Consider the following 8285-nt stretch of genomic DNA (forward strand, 5'->3'; position numbering starts at 1 on the left):
TTAGTACATTTTGATGTTGGTTTGCATTAACATCTATCTTAGTTTAAGTTTGATGAAGTTTGTGTGATTATGAATAATTGTATGCCAAAAACATGTGCTTAATTATAGGTAACTGGAAACGTAAGTTTTATGGAAAGGATGTTGTTGCAATGGACTTATAAAAAGGACAAAAGATCATGGTTACAGAAGACTTGAAGGCAAGGCTGGAATAGTGTAGATGTTGTAGCTATTGTTGCAGTAACTATTGCTGTAGCAATCTTCGAGCATTGACTGAAAAATCCGGGCAGGATATTCAGAATATTCTGATCTACAGTTTCCTAATATGAAGATGCGTGCCCTAAAGTTTCCAGTTACCCTAATTTGCAATTATAAAAGGAGGCGTACATGAAAAGAAAAAGGGAGGGTCGTCAATCAAGATTAAACAGAAAAGAATTAACGAAGTAGCAGAATTCTCAATTAAGATTCAAGGCTGTACCAGTAAAAGAAATTGCGGAATCGATTGGAAGTCATTATTTCTCTTTCTTTTCTTGTTTATTTGTTATTCATTGATCATGAAGATATATTTGATGGCTAGAACTTGGTTATTTATTTACCTTTCACAAATTATGAACTAAATTTATTTATGGTTGAGTGTTAAACTAGCTTGATGGTTAATTGACTGAATATAGACGTTGCTACATGTTTGCTATAACATTTTGCTTTGATAGTATTTATTGAAAGTCATTATTTTGACTGACCACCCATTTAATGGTACAAGCTAGGAAAGAGCCAAAAAATGGTCTATCCTAGTGGAACATATCAGAGCTATACTCGATCATGGATTGAGTTTCCTGAATTAAGTTTAACTTGAGTCCTAAAAGGCCATGCTTAATCTAAGATTAGTGATGAACTAGATATAGGGATTCACCTTGTAGGGTAAAAAAAACCTAAACGTGTAATGCTATATCATATGTAGGTATAACAACTGGTCATTAATTGGTTGCATAAAGATATAAGACATCCAACATGCTACCGTTGAGGATAAAGTTGGTTTCTGCTCAGTCCTATAGTAGATGCTGCAACAATTGAGCGTAACATGCATAAAACAGTCAACACCATCAAGAGGGTTTAATCACTCAACTACTCCATTTGCTATTGGTTTAACCTTTTTGTTTAACGTGCAAATTATATTCATTGCATTTTTAATTATTGTGATTTTATTTTACTAAGTTACTTGGTCATATTAGTTGTATTGATTTAATTTAGAATATAGATTGCACTGTTGAAATTGTTGTAGCAAGTCTGATAACATTAATCCTTGTGGAGATGATCTTAAATACTCATCATTTTATTACTAGTTGCGTACACTTGCACATTGACACCATAGCAATTGAAGTAAATCAACAAGTTTTTGGCGTTGTTGCTGATGATTGATTGTTTATTTTTTAGTTGTGAAATCAATTTTGACGGTGCTAATCTTTGATTTTATTACTTTGTTAACATATCACTTTTGCATGCTCAAATACAAACTTGTTGAATTTCAATTTGACCTAGAGCTTGAAAGAACTGCAAGAAGATTGAGAAGAGAGCAAAGAAATTCAAAAGCTGTTGTAACAATGGATGACTTGCAAAACTTAAGAAACTTAGACCCTCACGGACCAATACAACCTGTCAATGGTCAAGAAGGTCAGAATGAGCAAATTAAGCAGAGAACAACATGGAATAACAATATTATCTACATGGTAGATGATAGAGACAGAGCCATTAGAGATTATGTTGTGTTGGCTCCTCAAGTTATACATCTTGGCATAATCAGACATGAGGTGGAAGCTGCCAATTTTGAACTAAAACCAGTGATGTTTCAAATGTTGCAAACAGTGGGGTAATTTAATGGATTTCCATTAGAAGATCCTCATCTCCACTTTAAGTGTTTTTTTTAAGGTAAGTGATGCTTTTAAAATTGCTGGAGCATCACATGATGCATTGAGATTAAGACTTTTTCCTTATTCCTTAAGAGATCGAGCAAGAGCATAGTTGAACTCTTTACTAGAAGAATCCATCACAATATGTAATGAGCAAGAGCATGGTTGAACTCTCTACTACTAGACTCCATTACAATATGGAATGACTTGGCTGATAAGTTTTTGATGAAGTACTTCCCACCAACAAAAAATGCAAAGTTGCGGAATGAGATCACTTCTTTTCATCAATTAGAAGATGAAAGCTTGTATGAGGCTTGTGAAAGATTTAAGGAGTTGCTTAGGAGATGTCCTCATCATGGCATTCCTTGCTGCATACAGTTAGAAACCTTTTATAATGGATTAAACCCAAGCACTAGATTGATGGTCGATGCTTCAGCAAATGTGGGTTTATTATCTAAATCTTATAATGAAACCTATGAAATTTTGGAGAGAATTGCTAATAACAACCATCAGTGGCCATCAACTAGATAAACTACAGCAAAAGGAGCAGTAGGGATACACAATGTGTATGCATTTACATGATTATCAGCCCAGGTAACATCATTGACTAACATAGTGAAAAATATGACTACTGCTCCAGCAACTATCAATCAAGTTGTTGAGATTTCCTGTCGTACTGTGGAGAGGGGCATTTATTTGATGATTTTCCAGGGAATCCAGCATCAGTCAATTATGTGGGCAACTTCAATAGATAGAACCAGAACAATCCATATTCTGATACCTACAACCTTAGATGGAGGCAACACCTGTACTTTTCATGGAGCAACTAGAACCAGCATGCTCCAGCACCTAGTGGACAGAGTAGACCCACTCAGCCACTTGGTTTTTATCAACAAAATCAAGGGCAAAGAAACACTAGCAATGATCAATTTAGTTCCTTGGAAAAACTAATTAAAGAGCACATTGTGAAGAATGAAGTAATTGTCCAAAGTCAAGCTGTGTCCTTGAGAAATTTAGAAAATCAAATTGGACAGCTTGCCACAGTATTAAGTAACAGACCTTAGGGGAATTTATCCAGCAACACAGAAGATCCAAGGAAAGAGGGTAAGGAACATTGCAAGGTGATCAACTTAAGGTCTGGGAAGGGTGTTGACATCCCTGTTGGTATGCTAAGAAAAACGATGGAACCTATTTCATCTCCAGAGGAACTTCAAGTTGAAAAAGAGTTGCAGGAACCCAGTTATCAAAACACTACTGAAAGCAGTCAGGCTACAACAACCACATGAAGAAATCACTCAGTACCTGTTGAACCAGAAGCTGCAACACCAGCAGTAACAACCCAGAGTCAATCAAAAGAACAACAACCTGTATCTCCTATTGCAGTGCAGCAATTTAGGCATCCAACCCTTTCCTACAAAGATTCCAGAAGTAAAGACAAGATAAACAGTTCAGCAAATTCTTAGAAGTGTTGAAACAAGTGCATATCAATATTCTCTTTGTGGAAGCTTTAGAAAAAATGCCCAATTATGTGAAATTCTTAAAGGATATTTTGGCAAGAAAGAGAAGGCTTGAAGAATTTGAAATTGTTGCTCTAACAATAAAATGCAGTCATATGATTCAGAATAAAATTCCTTAAAAACTGAAAGATCTAGGAAGTTTTACAATACCATGTTCTATTGGAACTAGGTATAATGGTAGAAAATTTTGTGACTTAGGAGCAAGCACCAATCTCATGCCCTTATCTGTATTTAAGTAATTGGGAGTTGGTGAATGCAAACCAACAACAGTCACTTTACAACTTGCTGACAGATCCCATGCATATCCTGAGGGTAAGATTGAAGATGTCTTGGTAAAGGTGGACAAATTTATTTTTTCAGTAGATTTTATTGTACTAGATTTTGAGGTAGACAAGGAAGTACCAATTATACTTGGTAGACCTTTCCTAGCAACAGGGAAGACCTTAATTAATGTGCAGAAAAGAGAGTTAACCATGAGGGTGAATGACCAACAAGCCGCCTTCAATGTGTTGAAAGGTATGAAGAGTCATGATGAGGTTGAAGACTATAATTTTTTTAATGTTGTAAACTTTACTGTGACAAAAAGAATAGACTGCTGCTGCAGCAAAAAAGAAATCAGAGTTGCTACTTTTGAAGAACTTAAAGAAGAGGATACTGCAGCAACCCAAATAGCATGGTTAGGAGAAAAGCAATCTGTAAGACATGAAAGACACTTTGAATCTCTAGATCTTTCAAATAGGAAAGTAAAACCAACAATTTCATCTATTGAATGACCTCGTATTTTAGAATTCAAACTTTTACCTTCACGCTTGAAATATATTTATCTTGGCAAAAATAATACACTTCTGATGTGTTTACTTCATGGAATAGAGAATGGGAATGAAAGAATGGGAATGAAACCTATGTTTACTTGGCAAAATGTAATTTGGGAATGAGAATAAACTGTGTGGGTCCCACACAATTTGGGAATAAGGAATAGGAATCTCATTCCCATGGGGGGGTTGAGAATGAAAATGAGGGAATGAGAATTGAATATATACTTACTTTTGTATCCCTTTAATTTTTTCATATTTCCTAAATTACCCTCATTCAAATCACAATTAATTTTATTATTTTAAATGTCATTAATAATAATAATTATTATTATTAAATTTTATTAACTTTATTAATTATTTTTATTAATATTATCATTATTAACAACAAAAATAATGATAAAAATACTAATTAACAAAAATAATTAATTTATCATTATTAAGAATATTATCATATTGTTGTTGTTATTATTATTATTGTAATTATTATTAAAAATAATAATAACAATAATTAATAATAACTAAAATAATAAAGTTAATAAAATTTAATAATAATAATAATAATGTAATTTTCATTATCTAGATACATGTATAAATATTATTATAAAAATGATATTAATTAAAAAAAATAATAATAAATGATAATAATGATAATATTAATAAAATAATAATAACAATAATTAATAGTAACTAAAATAATAAAGTTAATAAAATTTATTAATAATATTAAATGTTAATAATGATAATATTAATAAAATAATAATAACAATAATTAATAATAACTAAAATAATAAATTTAATAAAATTTAATAATAATAAAAATAATGTAATTTTCATTATCTACATACATGTATAAATATTATTATAAAATGATATTAATTAAATAATAATAATAATAATAATAATAATAAATGTTAATAATGATAATATTAATAAAAATAAAAATAACAATAATTAATAGTAAATAAAATAATAAAGTTGATAAAATTTAATAATAATAATAATAAATGTTAATAATGATAGTATTAATAAAAATAATAATAACAATAATTAATAATAACTAAAATAATAAAGTTGATAAAATTTAATAATCATAATAATAAATGTTAATAATGATAGTATTAATAAAAATAATAATAAAAATAATTAATAATAACTAAAATAATAAAGTTAATAAAATTTAATAATCATAATAATAAATGTTAATAATGATAGTATTAATAAAAATAATAATAATAACAATAATTAATAATAACTAAAATAATAAAGTTAATAAAATTTAATAATCATAATAATAAATGTTAATAATGATAGTATTAATAAAAATAATAATAACAATAATTAAAAATGACTAAAATAATAGAGTTAATAAAATTTAATTATAATAATAATAATAATAACAACAACAACAACAACAACAATAATGATCATATTATTAATAATGATAAACTAATTATTTTTATTCATTATTAATACTATGGGTATTTGGTAAATTTATTCTAATTCTCATTCCTCATTCCCATTTATTTTGCCAAGTAAATACATCAATGGTATTCCAGCACATTCCCATCCCCATTTTGTTTTTGCCAAGTAAACATTGAAATCTCATTCTCATTCCAGCCCATTCTCATTCCCAGTCCATTCCTATTCCTCCCCATTCCCATTAAATGAAGTAAACGCACCATTCATGTAATCACTTCATCTTCTTTAAATGCAGATCAAGAAAGAAGTTTGGTAGAAGTGCTAGGGAAATACAAAAAGGTAATTGGAGGACTATGGCAGATATTAAGGGAATCAACTAATCCATATGCATGCACAAGATTTTGCTAAATGATTGTTACAGCAATTCAGTAGAGCAACATAGGAGACTAAACCCTATCATTAGGAAGTTGTGATAAAAGAGATCATCAAATGGTTGGATGCTGGGATCATATACTCGATATCTGATAGTTCTTGGGTGAGCCTAGTACAATGTGTTCCAAAGAAAGGTGGAGTAACTGTTGTGGCAAATGAGAAGAATGAACTTATTCACACAAGAATTGTAATAGGATGGAGAGTTTGTGTGGCCTATAGGAAACTTAATAAAGCCACAAGGAAGGATCACTTCCCACTGCCATTTATAGATCAGATGCTGGACAGACTTGCTCCAAAACATTAATACTGCTTCTTAGACAGGTATTCAGGTTACAACCAGATTGAATAAGTTCATTCTTCCCACTGCAAATGAGAAGAATGAACTTATTCACACAAGAATTGTAATAGGATGTAGAGTCTGTGTGGCCTATAGGAAACTTAATAAAGCCACAAGGAAGGATCACTTCCCACTGCCATTTATAGATCAGATGCTGGACAGACTTGCTCCAAAACATTAATACTGCTTCTTAGACAGGTATTCAGGTTACAACCAAATTGCTATAGCACTAGAGAATCAGGAGAAGACCACATTCACCAACCCTTATGGAACTTTTGCTTTCAGAAAAATGCCATTTGGTCTATGCAATGCTCCAGCAACCTTCCAGAGGTGTGTGATGTCCATTTTTTCAGATATGGTTGAGAAGACATTGAAAGTTGTCATAGATGATTTCTCAGTCTTTAGAAAGGCATATGAAGATTGTTTGTATAACCTAGAAGATGTGCTTAAAAGGTGTGAGGAGACCAACCTGGTACTCAATTGGAAAAAAAATGCCACTTTATGGTACTAAAAGGTATAATTTTAGATCATAGAGTGTCCAAGAATGGGATAGAGGTGGACTAGGCAAAGATAGAGGTGATAGATAAACTGCTACCTCCAACTTCAGTTAAGAGTATTAGAAGTTTCTTAGGACATGCCGGATTCTACAGAAGGTTCATCAATGATTTTTCCAACATAGCTAAACCTTTATGTATGCTGATGGAGCATGACATATATTTTAATTTTGATGAAGATTGTTTCAAGGCCTTTAATGAGTTAAAGAAAGCTCTAGTAACAACACAAGTTGTTATAACACCAGATTGGAGTCTACTTTTTGAACTGATGTCTGATGCTAGTGACCATTCTATTGGAGCAGTGCTGGGACAGAGAAAGACATGAAATGCCATTAACAAATATTTTGGAGGTAGAGATCTTTAATGTATGAGGGATAGACTTCATAGGCACATTCCTACCATTTTTTGGGAACTTATATATTCTAGTTGTTGTGGACTATATGTCTAAATGGGTGGAGGCTGCAACACTGCCAACAAATGATCCCAGACGGTGGTGAACTTTCTTCAGAAAAATATTTTCTCACGGTTTGGAACTCCAAGAGCAATCATTAGTGATGAAGGTACTCACTTTTGCAATAAGATCTTTACTGCAGCATTAGCTAAGTATGGAATTAAGCATAAGATTGTTACAACATATCACCCACAATTTAATGGTCAAGCAGAAGTGTCCATTAGGGAGATTAAAAATATTTTAGAGAAAGTGGTGAACCCCACCAGAAAGGATTGGTCATTGCAATTGCATGACTTCTTATGGGCCTAAAGAACAACATACAAGACACCAATTGACATTGTTAACATGAATATGTTAATAATATTGATTTTGATGATAACAAACTTTAAATGATTTTTGATTAAAATATTGGAGCTATTCCTTAATAAACGAAAGCCTTATAATCATTCCAATCATATTCATAAAAGATGGACTTTCAAATTAGAAAATGATTCTCTGCAAAATCTGGTTTAAAATGTGATTCTGGAAATAAACGGTAAACCGTTTTCTTTTAAACGGTTAACCGATTAAAACCAGAGAGCTACATATTACCTAAGCTCTAACTGATTAAGAAAAACGAAAAACAAAAAAAAGATGGGAAGGCTACTAGAACTTAACGGTGAACCGTTTATTTAAACGGTTAGCCGATAAAATCCAGAATTGAAGGTTGTCCTCTTCTGGCACCGTTTAACAAAACTGAATAAGGCTAAATTATTTTGTAGGTTACTGGAACCAAACGGCGAACCGTTTATTACAAACGGTTAACCGATACTATCCAGAGAGGTTACTTCATGCAAATCCTTAACCGTTTAATGTAAAC

At 31.6% G+C, this 8285-nt stretch overlaps 1 non-coding gene across 1 annotated transcript; it reads right to left on the minus strand.

Annotated features, from left to right (window-relative positions):
• Window positions 1-2156: 2156 nt before the first annotated feature.
• Window positions 2157-2263, minus strand: LOC112101339. The gene has a single exon (XR_002907466.1). It is a non-coding gene; the product is annotated as a small nucleolar RNA R71 (small nucleolar RNA).
• Window positions 2264-8285: the final 6022 nt, after the last annotated feature.

The sequence above is a fragment of the Citrus clementina genome, unplaced genomic scaffold, assembly GCF_000493195.1.
Source record: "Citrus clementina cultivar Clemenules unplaced genomic scaffold, Citrus_clementina_v1.0 scaffold_2, whole genome shotgun sequence".
Classification (NCBI taxonomy): Eukaryota; Viridiplantae; Streptophyta; class Magnoliopsida; order Sapindales; family Rutaceae; genus Citrus; species Citrus x clementina.